General features: G+C 33.0%; 1 long non-coding RNA gene across 1 annotated transcript; it reads left to right on the top strand.

Annotated features, from left to right (window-relative positions):
• Positions 1 to 14,259: 14,259 nt before the first annotated feature.
• LOC144548947 (uncharacterized) lies at positions 14,260 to 16,403 on the top strand. The gene is made up of 4 exons (XR_013509508.1): positions 14,260 to 14,398; positions 14,575 to 14,650; positions 15,164 to 15,245; positions 16,175 to 16,403. It is a non-coding gene; the product is annotated as an uncharacterized LOC144548947 (long non-coding RNA).
• Positions 16,404 to 16,779: the final 376 nt, after the last annotated feature.

Raw genomic sequence — 16,779 nt, 5'->3', positions numbered from 1 at the left:
ATCATTGTATGTATCACTTATTATGAGGAATCACTATTGCCTTTTTTACTTATATATATATATATATATAGAGGAGGGTTCAAATGCACCCAAATGCACCCTATCTTTTATCTCTGTTTTCAAAATCAAAACAGTCAATCCGAACCGTTAGATGCGATCTATATATTAAGATGTGCTTGGAGACCAAATTTTACATTTTTTGAATTTTTTTTACTATTTATTAAGCCACATTGAAAATCGCTGATTTTACATTTTCTGGACCATTGGATCAGTGATTTTCAAAGTGGCTTAATAAATAGTAAAAAAATTTCAAAAAATATAAAATTTGGTCTCCAAGCACATCTTAATATATAGATCACATCTAACGGTTTGGATTGACTGTTTTGATTTTGAAACCAGAGATAAAAGATAGGGTGCATTTGGGTGCACAAAAATTTGGGTGCATTTGAACCCTCCTCATATATATATATATATACACATACACACAGTGGCTGCTGATTTTACTATTTTGTTAAGTTACCGTTGGATTAACAATTTTATAAAATACTTAATAAATAGTAAAAAAAATTCCGAAAAATGTAAAATTTGGTCACCAAACACATATTAATATGAAAAACAGCGATTTTCAATAAATCTAAAGATTATAATATAGATTAAAAATCTAACGGTTTGGATTTGTTGTTTGAACATCACAAATTACGATATTGCCCCGGCAGCACTTGGCTGAAATGCTACCGGCAGCAATTTAGCCGTGCCCTACACACACACACACACACACACATATTTCGATCCGAACCGTTCATCTTGTTCTCCATATTAATATATGTTTGAAGACCAAATTTTACATTTTTTTGGAATTTTTTTTACTATTTCTTTATATTTATTGGAAATCCCTATTTTCAGCAAATCTGGACTATAAAAAATAGCGATTTTTAATAAATCTAAAAAAATAGTAAAAAAATTCCATCTTGACAACCAATTAGGGACTTAGGATTGACCAATAGTACCAGATTAGAAAAATAATTAGAAGTGACGTGTCTGTCCTTTACCATGTGTGTCAGCACGTGTGTGTCTGATTTTATTAATCTGGTCTCATCAATTAGAAAAAAAATGTGATAGCGAAATGTTAACTAATTATTAGTATATCCACACCCACACAAAATTTAAAATTCTTTTGAATATTTGACCAAGGGGCATATTGACTTTAATAACCAAGGGTGTTTCAGTAAAATGCTAGGCATCTCAAAATAAATGTAAACACGTATATACGAGAAACCGAGTCGTCGTGGTTTCTAGGATAGCGCTGACAAGCGTTTGTAGAAAATTCTCACAATTGACCCTGGCCTGATCCCTCTTGTCTAAAGAAAACAAGCCCACTAAACTGTCCCAACTCCCAAATTAAGGTGGACGTCATCTAAGAAAAAGCCGACTAAACTGTTTGAAGTCAGTATTTAAAAACAGTGGGGACCAAATCAAAGATTCGACAAATCATCTGGTAACAAGTGGCAAAGAATGAAGAAAAGAATGATATTTTTTTCTCCTTCTGATTAATGTTTTTATTGAATTTACATGATATCATAAATTGAAAACTAAAACCAGATTAAAGAATTAATTTGTCAATTAACTTTTTAGTCAATTCGATCAAATAATTAATAAAAAAATACACATATTAAATTGAACTGGTTTACTAAAGCATGCACAAACGTTTGTGACCAAAGGACAATAAATGCGGAAGGATAAAGAATATCTGCAAAGAACTATTTTGTTTGAGATTGTCGTGTTTTGTCCTATTTGGATGGAATGTCAACAGTCAATATGACGACATTTTTACTCTTTATTCTTCAATAAGATTTTATGTTGGTTTAAGATATGTATTAATAATCAGAGTTCTAAATAACTAGTTATAGCTATGCAATAGTTGTATTATAGCTTTTTCAAAACTCAAAATATATAACATTATTAACCGTTTTTCTTTTATAATGATTTTAAATAGTTAGTTATGATTGCGCTATAACTTTGTTATAAATTTTTTAGATCTTAAAAACTATAGCTGTCACACCCGCGGCCACGGGTCGTAACAGTCCCCCGCCGTAAGCATACACTCCATGTATACTTACAAGGCATTTAAAGTAAATCAAGCATTTCACAATAAAATAATATAAAAGTAGGTTCATATATGTAAATCAGAGTACACAGTCTGGTCAGAATATCATATAACAAAAGTATCTCATCCGGATACCAACCATGAGGCCTACCCTAAATCTATATAACAAAACATGTCTAGGGTCCTGTGATGGTCAACTACTAAGGCCTACTGCTCGCGTGCCTCTCCGGAATCAATCGCACCCGTACCTGTAAAATAACCCAAAGGGTGGGGGTGAGACTAAAATTCTCAGTGCGAATTTGCCACAGTTAAATTATTGGACTTGCAATCAGACTCCATATTCAGAAATGAAACCCAAACCAAACACAGTTCAAACAGATATATATTCATAAATAACAGAATGCCAATGCTCGACAACAATTAATCAGATGAATCACAGTTAACGGAATTTTCAAGATGAATTTCAAACACAACACATATTTTGGCTTAACTCGATTCATTAGGGCTTGTAGCAATTACAGATGTTCTTTCGAGCTGGACCCTTTATCAAACCCTCGTCTGTAGGGTTACTGACACCTACAGACGTTCCACCGAGCTGGACCCTTTATCTGACACCCATTTGCAATTGCTTGGCTTAACAGTTATTAAGGTCTGGTTTAAGTCACATAAAGAAAATTCTCTTTAGAATCGTTTCCAATATTCGCAATATTCAATTGACCGTCCAAATGCATTAACACGTAGGAGAATGCCACCGAGCCACAGATGTTACACACTAGTCACCCACGATTCCAATTCACACATCATAACATAATCACCCTCCCTCGTCCCAACCGGTACTGGGAAACATTGAGGGTCGTTCACCTAAGGCCATTAGGATCCTGGGAATCAAAGCCAGCATACAGCCCGACTTTGCAAATTCATTGGATCCAAGTGCTTAACTTCGTAAATCCATTCACATACATAGTTCGTGGTGACTTTCAATCAAATCATATCATAATAGATCGACACTACCTACAACCATACCAGCATGCAAATCACTAAAGTCACATCAATTCGAGTTTAATTTGATTGGGCTATGCAAATGCTTTACACAATTCAATGATGAAATCAATGATATTCAACATGACAAACGAATACACAGTTTAATTCCTGAAAATAAAGTATCAAACAAGTCCAAGAATCCCGCACATGATTACGACGAGCGTACCGCTTAAATTATGGTTCAGACGTCTCGAAATGTCCAGCAAAGTCTTGCTCGACCGAGTCTACACCTATATTACACGTATACTAGGTTTAACCTTGGTTCATGATCGAGAGGTTTACTCGAGTTATATTAGGCTTGCACCTTAACTAATCTCCTATTCTTTGGTACCAATTCGTTCGATTTCCTTATTTCTTTACCAATCTTCTCTAAAAACACCCACAATTCCATCTAGGTCCTCTGGACCATATAAACTCTCAGTTTGGTAACAATTCACTTACTAGTTCACCAATTTGGTTCTCGTAACAATTCGATTTACCGATTGGTTAAACCCTAATTTGGTCAAAACCTCAAATTAACCATTAAACGTTCTAGAATTTCAAGATCAAGAGGTAACCCTACCGATTACAAGTCTAATCAGTCGGATTAAACAAATCAATTCACGATTATGCCCAATTTCAGTTTTGGCAAGAAAACCCTAAAAAATCAAAATCCACAAATCGGAAGGAAATCAGGAAAAAGATTGACAAATAAACAAGCAAGGAGTGTAGAGGAACTAATCCTTGAGCAATTCGAACACAAATCTCGAGTTTAAAACGAAAACCCGAGAAATTGAGAAAATTCGAGGTTTCGAAAGAGAGAAGGAGAGAAAGGAATACCGAATCGGAGAGTTAGGAGAGATTCACAGCCGCTTACTCGGTTCCAGTTTCAATTTCTCGCAACAATCGGGGGTTTGAGATAGACAGAAAACTCTCTCTTTCTTTTTCTTCTCTCTTGGCAGAAATTCACTCAAAATTGGGAAAGAAATGAAGAGAGAGAGAAGAGAGCAAAGGAATTATGCAAATAAACCCTCAGAATCATCCAGTGCGGGTCGCCCATCCGCACTGGATCTGAGTGCGGACACACTCAGCACTCGGCTGAGCTTTCCAGCGCCTTCCAGAGGAAAGGAACAGGTGTCGGTGCGGGTCGTCCACCCGCACTCACCATCAGTGCAGACGCACTCCATAATTTTCTTGTTTTGGAGTTTTCGGAAAATAATTTTGCAAAAAGTCAATTCTAGAAAATTATTATGCGGCTTCGGGCCAGCGTTCTATAAAAGAAAGAAGACGATACAACTACATACCGATGAAATGGACCGAATACAAGATAGGAGACTCAAACATCAGGCTCATCATAAGACCATTAATCAAAATGCAACAAATAAAAAATCGATGCGTGCTTGACTTAATTAGCAAAGCGTGTCGATCGTTTTCGAAAAAGAAAATTAAAATTTTTACATGATGGTATCAAATAAAAAATTAAGAAAAGGTATTATCCTCCGAATTTTAATTCCTCAATTTTCTCCCAAACTTATTTTCTGTTTTTAGAATTTCATATTTTGTTTTTATTGTTTGTACTTTGTTTTTCTCATTACTAATTTCTTCATACATTTTTTATTCTCTGTTTAATCTCATTTATATTTCTAACGATTTGTAAAAATCTTACGAAACGTGTGTGTACTTCTAAAAAACAAATATGAAGATGTAATAAAAAGTTTCATATAATAGTAATTTTAATTGTGAAATAACAAATTAATGTAAAAGACAATGATGTGAAATTTTCATTGTAAATGTAATTACAAATATCCACAATTACATCACTTGAAATTGTAAAATACAATTACATGTAATTATAATTGGATGTATTTACACTTACATGTAATTGTATTGGGTGTAACGACAATTACAATTGCTGGTAAAGATAAGTACATATAATTGTAAAAAAAAAACATATATAAAATTATAATAAATAATTTCAATTATACTTACAGGTAATTGCAATGTAATTGTAAAGGAATAATTATATGTAATAGTTATTGTAATTAGAAAATAACAAATTTGAAGAAGTAAAGGATAATTTTATGTAATTGTCATTGTAAATGTAATTAAGTAAATTTACAGTTACATCAATTGAAATTGTAAAATACAATTACATATAAATGAAATTGTGTGTAATGACAAGTACAATTGCTTGTAAAGACAATTACAGGTAATTGTAAAAATCAAATATGAAGATGTAATAAACAATTTAAATTTCACTTACCGGTAGTTGTAATGTAATTGTAAAAGATAATTAGTTGTAATAGTAATTGTAACTGTAAAAAAAAACAAATTTGAAAAAGTAATAATATACATCTAACGTTCTTAATTTTCAAATTTAGAATTTTCTCTGTATTAGTAATATTTTTAAAAATATTTAATATAATAATTATTAAATAATTTGAACTTGAACATCATAATCAAATTCAAAAACATTCATATATAACTCCATTATAGAGATTTCTGATTGTGGTTTATGAAATTACCACTTGGTTTTTTTCACTGTACTAGTGTCCTTTTTCTTTTTCTTTTTTTAAATGTTGATACTTGATAGTAGCTACCAAACAAAAGTAATAAAATAAAAAGTTGTTGAGTTTACCTTCATAATTTGCAGTCTCCTCTCTCTATCTTCAATATATATATATATATTTTTGTTTTTATAATCTATCACATCCAATATCCATTGCCGATTTGCCGCATAATTTAAACTGCCTTACTAATATTTACAATAATGCCCCTTTGCAGTTTGCACGCTACAACTCACCTAAGCATACTTTTTTTTGAGGAAATGTGACAGAAGCTGCCACATAGATCACCTAAGCATACTGCAACCACAACTTCCACTCTATCTTCAATATTTAAAAGTGGGGATTTGATAACAGTCCGCAACTATAATCCCCCAACAGTTCCTCAACTCTAACAGTGAAAGATTACAATGTAATTGTGAAAAACAAATCTCAAAATGTAATTAAAATAAGCAATTCCATTTACAGGTAATTTTAAGAAGTAATTATATTGTAATTATGAAAGAACAACTTTGAAGATATAATAGACAACTACAATTGCTATCTACTAAGCTGTCAAAAAATTAAAAAAGACAATTACAATTGCTATCCACTAAACTGTTAAAAAAGAACAATTACAATTGCTTGTAAATACAATTACATGTAATTGTAAAAAACAAATCTGAAGATGTAATGAAAAATTTCAATTAAATTTCAATCTGAAGATGAAAATTTTGATTCAACAATTTTACAAAAAATCACATATTTATTTAATGCTATAAAAAAAATCAGGTTTATTTTTTTACTGTTTTAAAAAACTGTGCTTAACATTGGAAATTTATTAAACAAGATTAATTATGGAATGTAGCAGAATTGTCCTTAATTACACAATTGCACCAGAAATTTAAATCAGCTAGAGGATATGATATAAGGCAACTTAATTAGAGTACTGATTGTAAAGAACTCAATTATATACATTTTATTTATTTAAATTTGGACCATATTCTTAATAATTATAATTGGATTAGAATTCTATAAGCAAAGATAAAAGATAAATATGTCATCTATGTCTCATTTAGGCCTGTAATTCTTACCCTAGGCTTTAACCTCGGGAAGCTTCTTTCGTGCGTGCTTGGCTTCCTACTGACTCCAAGTGTGGGTCTTAATTTAAAGCATCGATCGTTTTCTTTTTCATCACCATATATGTCAACGACTGCCCCAAAGCACTTTAATATCATAATTATTAAAAAAAATTGAACTTGAACATCATAATCAAATTCAAGAACATTCATAACTCCATTATAGAGATTTCTAATTTTAGTTTATGAAATCAATTACCACTTGTAAGTACTGAAAAATATTTCGTAGTAGTTTTATATTTTTGATATAATTTGAGAAAATACTTGTAAGTACTGAAAAAATTCAAAAACAATTAAAAAAAAGAGTCTAAAAATAGAAAAATTAGAAGTGACGTATCTGTGTGTCTAGACGTATAGTATTTAAATTAATGTGCCGATTTTATAAAAATTAGAACACAACACGTCTAAGGACACAATAGAAACACTACTTGCCATGACTGACAGGTCTCATATTAATTGTGCCGTGTCCTTAATTTACCATGACACAATACAAACACAAAACTATTGAATAATTCCTTACTGGCTTCAACATTTGGACTACAAAATTAAAGATGCATGGCACCTTTTGTTCTTATTCATAAAAGACTCGAAAGAACGAAACAACGATCACAAATTAAACCGACAGATATTCACAGACATGCAGTGGAATCCAAAATAAAGCTCACCCACATACACAACACAAAAAAGCAGACTAATTCAGATCAACCGGAAGAAGAGGAGTACGTCCTAGAGGAGAACTCCCATGGTTAAAGCAGATGCAATGAACGCAAGGAACAGGATGATCTTTACAAGACAGCCGTACTGGCGTGGGTTGTCACCGACAACCAAGAACCAGCCGGTTGCCATTAGGATGATCCCAGCGACGAAGGTGAAACATTGAATGACGAAGGGGATGACATGCATGTAGTTTGGAACAATATTGATGACAGCACGGTATGAGACAGCAGTGTTGAATACCCCCACTACCATTAAGTTGCCACCCAAGAGGCCAAGCTCCCTGTTCTCCTGCTCTGGTGCGATGGCTCTGCCCGCTCGATTGTAGGCACGTAGTATGCGGTTGAGGGCGCTCATGATCAGGTCGAAAATTACACTGCTTCCATTAGCTTCGGCCATGGTTTCTTTAATTTCTCTCTGCTCTCTTCTTTTTTTCCCTCTTTTGTTGGTGTACATTATTTGTCTATATTCGACCTTCTTATAAAGACGGTTAGTGACAGACATTTCTTCGGATGAGAAACATTGCTAAAAGTCAGCAAATAAAAGGCATCCATTATTCTTTAAAGAAATCTCAATTTTTAAATCCAGCATACAACATCTTCCTACAAATGGAGGCATCCATTATTCTTTAAAGAAATCTCAATTTTTAAATCCAACATACAACATCTTCCTACAAATGGAGGCATCCATTATTCTTTAGAGAAATCTCAATTTTTAAATCCAGTATACAACATCTTCCTACAAATGGAGGCATCCATTATTCTTTAAAGAAATCTCAATTTTTAAATCCAGCATACAACATCTTCCTACAAATGGAGGCATCCATTATTCTTTCTTTAATATGCAATATATAACAATTTAATTTCGCTATTAATAAATTTGTTGTATGATTATAAATATTTCTTCATTATAGATAAATGTAATTATTAATTACAAAGATTAATTTATTTGTAATAGAAAAAATTTGTAATATTGTATAGAAAATTCATTAACTCATGAAATTAAAATTGTTATTTACTTATATTTTTATGAAGTAGGTTATTACTTATATTAAACTATGTTATTTTCAATTTTACATTTCTAAACAAACTAATTGATTCCATCTTGCATGTATGAAATACAGAAGAAGCTTTTTTACATAGCGTGTTGACTAGTGATCAAAGAAGTACTTGTCCTATTTTGTTTTAGGCGTTGTTAGAATTAATATCTTAAGACACTTAATTAATACGGAATCTTATAATTAGTTAACATTTCGCTATCACATCATTTTTTCTAATTGATGAGACCAGATTAATAAAATCAGACACACACGTGCTGACACACATGGTAAAGGATAGACACGTCACTTCTAATTATTTTTCTAATCTGGTACTATTGGTCAACCCTAAGTCCCTAATTGGTTGTACTAGGGACAATCCCTAATTGGTTATTACTTTAAGAAATCATCTAAATTTCCAATCGAGCCATCTGCACAAAATTGTTTGAATGAAAGCTTTCTGATTGGGCAAGGAAGAACAGTTCGCCTGGGTACCTGTAACCTGCTGCTGAGTGAGTTTAACTTTCTTTTTCTTATTTTTTTGGTAGAAATTCTTACCATGGTACGATCAGTCACCTTAAGTTTCTAAAACTTCATCTTTAATTTGAAAATTGTTTACAGTTTCTTTATTTTTATTTTTCAAAATAACTGTTTTAATATGCTAAAAAATTAATATTGTTTTAAAACCAGTGATTTTCAAAACGTTTGTGCGTGCTTTAGTAAACCACTTCAATTTAATATGTGTATTTTTTTATTAATTATTATTATTTTTTTTTAAATTGGTTGACAGTGGCTGTCAAACTGAATTATTACATCCTACTAAAATAAAAGAATTTAAACAACAAGTTTTAGCACAGCTTCCCCCATAGCCTACTCTCTTGAAATATTTAATCTCCTAGTACTTCGGGAGGAACCAGTTCTCCTCTGAAAATGAGGTTGTTCCTCCGCCTCCAGATCCACCAACAGGTACAGAGCAACGTGCACAGCCAAATTTCTCTTGCCATCCTGTTGGTAGGATTGAACTCAGACCAAGAGTAATCCACTATCTGTCTTGCTGAATTAATACCCGGTACCGTCCCTTGTACCAACCTTGCTGTCAGTAACCGGGTCCGTAGCCTCTGATCCATATACCTCCATACCCGCTTGGCATACTGACAGTGAAACAATAAATGGGCAATCGTTTCCTCATGCCTGTCATTGCACATTGGGCATCCACGCTGGCACGGCACTCCTCGTCTCGTCAGCACGTCCCTCGTCAGAAGTCTTCCCTTTAACATCAAATAGCCAAAAATTCTGACAGTGGGAGGCACTTTTGCTTTCCAGACCCCATAGTTTGTGCTATTCACCTTTCCACTTCCCACTAGCACCCTGTAAACAGAATTCGATGAATATTTACCTGTTTTGCCCCACCATCATCGTATTCTGTCTAGGCCCTCACCGAATTGCACATCAATCCCTGGTGCTACCAATGAGAGGAGGTGTGAGGCTTGCTTGAGCGACATGACCGGGCTTTGAGGTCTGAGCACCTGATCGCGAAATCCCAAGATTGGAGTTCCATTCCACGAATCACACCAGAAATTGATAAACTCTCCATTACCAACCTCCCATTCCGTGCTCCAATCAAAGTATTTTTTGATTCTGCCCAACACACTCCAAAAGAAAGACCCTGTTATGTTCCAGGCCCGTGGTCCACCTTTCTCCATTCTCTTTGCATACAGCTTGAGGCACACCATTTCCCATAGGGATTCAGTGCCATCATAGAGGCGCCACCACCACTTATTAATTATTTGATCGAATTGATTAAAAAATTAATTGACAATTTCTTTATTCTGGTTTTAGTTTTCAATTTATGATATCATGTAAATTCAATAAAAACATTAATGCAAAATATTAATCAGAAGGAGAAAAAATATCATTCTTTGCCACTTGTTACCAGATGATTTGTCGAATCTTTGATTTGGTCCCCACTGTTTTTAAATACTGTCTTCAAACAGTTTTGTTGGCTTTTTCTTAGACAAGAGGGACAGTTTAGTGGGCTTGTTTTCTTTAGACAAGAGGGATCAGGCCAGGGTCAATTGTTTGGATGACGTACCGAGAGAATTTTCTAGAAACGCTTATCAGCCCTATCCTAGAAACCCCGACTCGGTTTGTCGTATATACGTGTTTACATTTTGAGATGCCTGGCAGTTTAGTGAAACAATTTTGGCACATTTTAAATATAGCGATTTTATTAAATACTTAATAAATAATAAAAAAATTCTAAAAAATGTAAAATTTGATATGTAAGTACATTTTAACATATCCAACAAGTTGAACGGTTTGGATCGACTGTTTCGACTTTGAAAACTTTGAAAATGGAGAGTGTAATTCGGTGTCACAAAAAAAGGGTGTAATCGGATCCCTCCTCTTAAAATAAATTGGTTCGAAATTGAAATTATAAATAAAAAATCAAATGAGAAATAATGTTGACTTAGTGCAAATTGATGATATCATAGAAAATAAAAGAATATGAAAAATTAGGAAATTGTTTCTTCTATAATATTTTCTGCTAGTAGCTGTGGTAGCATTCTCTTGCCTCTAAAGATATATTGGTTTCGCTGCTTCCAAATTCCACACCCATATTTCATATTTCAGGGTAATCAGAGGTGGTACATTGTTAGTAAGGCTATGGTGATCCATACTACTATAGATTGTGATCAGTTTCCTATCTTTTTTAATATCTACAATGAATTCTCAATTTGAGTTTCAAATCTACAGAGAGAATCAGATTTGCTCTATTAACGTACTGGACAAGGACTTGCTGCTAATTAAAATCAAATTAAATGCTCAATGTCTTACTGGTTTCACTTTGTTCATTCATACTTTTTTTGATTTCTCAATGTCTCTAAAATTGTACAGAAGGTATATAGATGTGTGTGATGTGAATTTTTAGTTGTAGTTTTGCCATTTATTCTCAATGCAATAATAAGCTACGGGCTATATTGTTGGGCTTATCAAATTTGGAAGTCAAGTTAATAGAAAAACTTGTGCTGTCAAAATTTGTGGCTTATTGGGCTACCCCTTTTATTTGTTATATGGGCTTTTTTTCCAGAAACACACAATTTTTAGGCTCCAATTGAAGGCATAAAGCATATCTATTTTCGGATATCTAGATTCTAGACCTTGAATAGAAATACTAATTAATTAAGTTGACAGTGAATATCAGAATTGTAGGAAACTAAATTCGTTCAAATGTATGAAAATATTTAATTGTCAGGAACTTAATTTTCTTCAATGTCTTATCTAATTAAATTCAAATGTATTTTTTTTTCTTATTAAAACTTTTTTTTCTTTTGCTATATCAATGGTATTTAAATATTGAAAATTTGAGAATGGACAAACCAAACCACTATTTTTAGAAAATTTCAACTGCTAATAAAATTGTTCTGTGCTCTTATTATTATTGAAAGTCGACAAACAACGACACCATCAGAAAAGTTAATGAGTTATTGTTTTTCTTAAATGTTATGATGCAAAATTAATTTGATTTGATTCAAAACCGAATAAACCGGACCCAATGAACACCCCTATTAGATTCCTCGTAGCTTCAATAAAATAGATTCTTCGTAACTTAATTAGAACAAATTAATATATAAAACTAGCGTGCATCCTTGGAGAATCTAATTATGGAGATGACAGATGGAATTGGATTAGGTAGCTACCATTAAAAAACAACTTTCCAAACACGAAAAGAGAGAAATAAATTAAAATAGGAAAGAATGAAAATTGACCGATCGATCGGACTATCACTTGGACTTGCATATATATGACTTGAAAGGCCGTCTTTCTAAGCTTATCGATCCACTCACCGATCGAATAGAGGCATACCAAAATGATATAGATCGTGACATTTTATAATAACAAATGTTTCTTTCAATCTGTTACATATAATAAACAAATATAATATAATCAGCTTCCGGATATACACAACAAAGTAGACACTTTTTGCGAGAGAAAAAATATATTTATGACGGTTGTCTGTCGTAAAAAGTACCATCGTAAAAAGAAAAAGCTGAACAATGAGAGTAGTCCGTCGCAAAAAGTTATTTTTTTATCCTCGTGAAAAGTGTCTCATTCTTGTTGTTAATGGTTTATAATTACTATATATAGATCGATGATGTTACACTTGATTGCATGAAAAAATATATATATACAATTTAGATACTGTTGAGCACACTTCCTATGTATTTTTCAGTCAACGCGCTTTCACATATGATATCAAAAATATGATTTTAACAATATTTAAATAAAGAGTCTGATAATTACTCTTCAAATAAATCTCTGAGCGTACTACAGAACCACAAACATAGACTAATTGTACAGTAAACATAGACTAATTATAAAATAATTACAAAGGAATGAAAAAAAAATTACCTGTAGATTTAGTCGCCTAGAAAATCGTCTGAAATTGCCCAAACAATCGCTTGCGCTCTCTCTTTCTCCTTCTTTGCAGTGTGTGCTGGAGGGAGAAAATACTGATTTTGTAGAATAGCTAGTGGACCGCCAGGGATACCAGCGGTCTGCTATAGAAGTGGACCGCCAAGGATCTTGGCGGTTTGGTCAGATTTGAAAAAACTCAGGATTTTGGATTATTTTGGTAAAAATGTTTTTATTTTGGGTTATTAAAAAAAATGGCCGGAATATTCTCAACAGTGGTCCCACGGAAACGAAAATTGTCATATCGCATGGAGCTATTGAGCGAGTGCGTATGCTCTCAGAAATTTTGCGTGACCAACGTGTCGATGCCTATTCGTGGACAGCGCAAGATCATTGAAAACAACGATTTTAAAATTAATTTAATAAATAATAAAAAAATTATAAAAATATATAAATTTTGGTCTTCAAACACATTTTAATATAGATTTAATACTGAACGGTTTGAATCAACTGTTTGAATTTTAAAAATATAAAAATCAAAACATTTGTTCCATAGTCTAAGAACAGACATGCTTTGATATTAGTCAACCCTCCTCCCTCTCTCTCTGTATATATAAACAAACCGAATCCTCTGTGTTTGACTGTTTGTTGAATAAAGGGCATATTAAGCACCAAGTGATGCCAGACAGTGCTGATAGCTTGGTGTTTGAAGTCAAACCGTTTGAGATGAGATATAGTGCGTCAGAACGACTCTGGTTGTGCCACTAGTTAGATGTGGTGTGCCTTTTTTTTTAAGATTTTGGGAATTTGTTAATACAATGTATACTAATGCCCATATATAATTTATAAAATATTCAGAAAATCAGAAAAAAAAATATTACATTTCGAGTAAGTTTCAGATTTTATTTTCTCAAAATATTTCGTAGTAGCTAGTTTTGTTACGTTAAGAAAATTTTTATAATAGAAAAATAATAATAATAATGAGAATGTTTAAAACATAATAAAAAATATATATATATTTTGTTGTTGAACTAGGAGTTGAAGATTAAAACAATTATAACATAACATTAGTCTGAAATTTCGAAACAGTCAGACTTAATCAAATCTTGAAATTTATACCTTACATAAATTAAAGATTTATTAAGAAATATGGAGATTTTTATATACATATCTATATATGTATATTCTTCTTTTAGTAATATCAAACAAGTGGAGGGTCTATTTTGAAAAATGTCCAAAATGCATGTAAACAATTCAACCCTCTCTCTCCCTTCGTTGCTCCCTTGTGTGTTTGCTGCCAAAAGAAAGAGAAGGAGAGATCATCTCTTCTCTCTCAAAAATCCACCAAGAAACCTTGAGAAATTGAAGAAAAGAATGGAAATTGTTGAGAATCTCTCATTCTAGTGGCCATCTAGCTTCCCCATTGGTACTCCCTTTCTCTCCTCTCTCATCAAAAATCTGAATTTTATCTCTATTGCTAGGGTTTTGCTCAAATCTGAAATGTTTGTATAAATAATGAGTAATCTATCTCCATTATGCTTCTAGGTTGTTAATTTAGTGATTCTCTTCTCAATTCTATCTTAATCTTGATTTTCTATCTAGGGTTTGGTTCAAATCCGAAAATTAGAGAAATATTTTGATTTGTCTAGTCTAATCCAACAAACAAAGGTGTTGATTGGTAAGTTCTTCTCTCACTCTCTTAATATCTGAAATTAATTTGGTGTTGATCTCTTTTCTTTGTTCCCTCTTTTGTGTATGGTGATAGTTAAACAAAGTCATAATATTTTTGAGGAAGTGCTAATATTGTCTCTGAAAGGCTTAATATTTATTGAGTATGGTGATAATTAAACAAAGTCATAATATTTGTGAGGAAGTGCTAATATTGTCTCCGAAAGGCTTAATATTTATTGAGTATGGTGATAATTAAACAAAGTCATAATATTTTTGAGGAAGTGCTAATATTGTCTCCGAAAGGCTTAATATTTATTGTGTATGGTGATAATTAAACAAAGTCATAATATTTTGATGAAGTGCTAATATTGTCTCCGAAAGGCTTAATATTTATTGAGAAAGGCTTGATCACTTATTCCAAAATGGATTATCTTAAGGAAAGTATATAGAAAATAATATCACTCAAGTAAGCATATCAATCGTCGAACAAATATTGAATTAAGTATATATGTTAATATAGGTGTAGGCTCGGTTGAGCAAGATTTTGCGGGATCTTTCGAGACGTCCGAACTATAAGTGCGAGATACGCTTTTCATAACCAGGTGCGGGGTTTCTGGACTTGTTTGATATTTTATATTCAGAATTAAACTGTGTTTCGATTGACATGTTGATTATTGATTGAATTGCATTATCGGATTGTGTTGCATATGCATTGCATTGCCCAAATAAAGTGAAACTTGAATTGTTTTATCTGATTGATTTGCATGCTGGTATGGTTATTAATTGTGTTGATCTGAATGATCTGATTTTGGAATTAAAGTCACCGTGCTTCATATCACCATTGGTTGGTGGATATGGTATTATTGTTATCCACCGTGATGACGTTACCCAGGGGGTGAAATCGGATTTGTCAAAGTCTCTGCAGAGACTTTGATGCCCAGTGTTCTAAAGCTTTAGATCGTCTGGCCCTCGGCAGTTCCCAGTACCGGTTGGGACGAGGGGTAAGTGACTTTGTATTATGATTGTGGTTATATGTGACTTGTGCATCAGAGGCATTACCCAGGGGGTAATGCATTTGGATGGTCAATTTGCTTTATATGGATTTTCTGGATGTGAATTGAAACCAGACTTTTAATTAAACGGTTAGGCCTGTAACTACATATGAGTGTCATGAGAAAAAGTTTTACCTGGCGTAGCCGTCTGTAGGTGTCTGTAACCCTACAGATGAGAGGGAACGAATTGGGGTCCAGATTGGTGGAACATTTGTAGTTACTACCAGATATTCTGAAACCGAGTTAAACCAAATATTGTGTGATTGAATTTCATCTTGACAATTCTGAATTGTGATTTCATTTGGATGTATGTTGTTGGATTTATGCATTCTTGTTTATATATGGTTATAAACTGATAGGAGCTTTATTTGTGTTTTATTTTTTAATATAATCTGTGATTGCAAGTCCAGGAACGATTTGTGGCAATTTATCGCACTGAGAATTTATTTCTCATCCCCTCTTTTGGGTAAATTTTTCAGGTGCTGGTTCGGCTGATCCGGGAGAGGCACGAGGTCGGTAGGCCCTGGTTTCACCGCTGTCTAGCTTGTCTGGTATTGTGACATTAGAGATTATGTATATAGTTATGTTTTGGTTATATATATATATTCTCTATGTCATTTTGTGATGCGTATCCATCGAGATACGGGTTTTGTATACTGTAACCTGACCAGCTGGGATTTGTGATCTGTTTATGTTATTTATTGGTTTTGTTTGCGCGTTATGTTTTACTTTCTATCATATCGTAATTGTCTAGTAGGTATACGGGCAACCGTATGCCTACGGCAGGAGCATCTGTCATGCCTCGTGGGCCTCGGGGTGTGACAAGTTTTATATTTTGATATAATTTGAGAAAATACTTGTAAGTACTAAACAATTGAAAAACAATTTCAAAAAAAGTTTAAAAATAGAAAAATTAGAAGTGACGTGTCTGTGTGTCTAGACGTATCGTATTTAAATGTGCCGATTTCAGAAAAATTACATGACATCTCATTTTGTGCCGTGTCCTTTACCATGTGTGTCATCACGTGTGTCTGGTTTGATCTGGTCTCATCAATTAGAAAAAATGTGATAGCGAAATGTTAAC

Source organism: Carex rostrata, chromosome 2, assembly GCF_964058835.1.
Source record: "Carex rostrata chromosome 2, lpCarRost1.2, whole genome shotgun sequence".
NCBI classification, from domain to species: domain Eukaryota; kingdom Viridiplantae; phylum Streptophyta; class Magnoliopsida; order Poales; family Cyperaceae; genus Carex; species Carex rostrata.
Note: the sequence above shows the minus strand (reverse complement) of the source record. Positions and strands in the feature narration are given on the sequence as shown.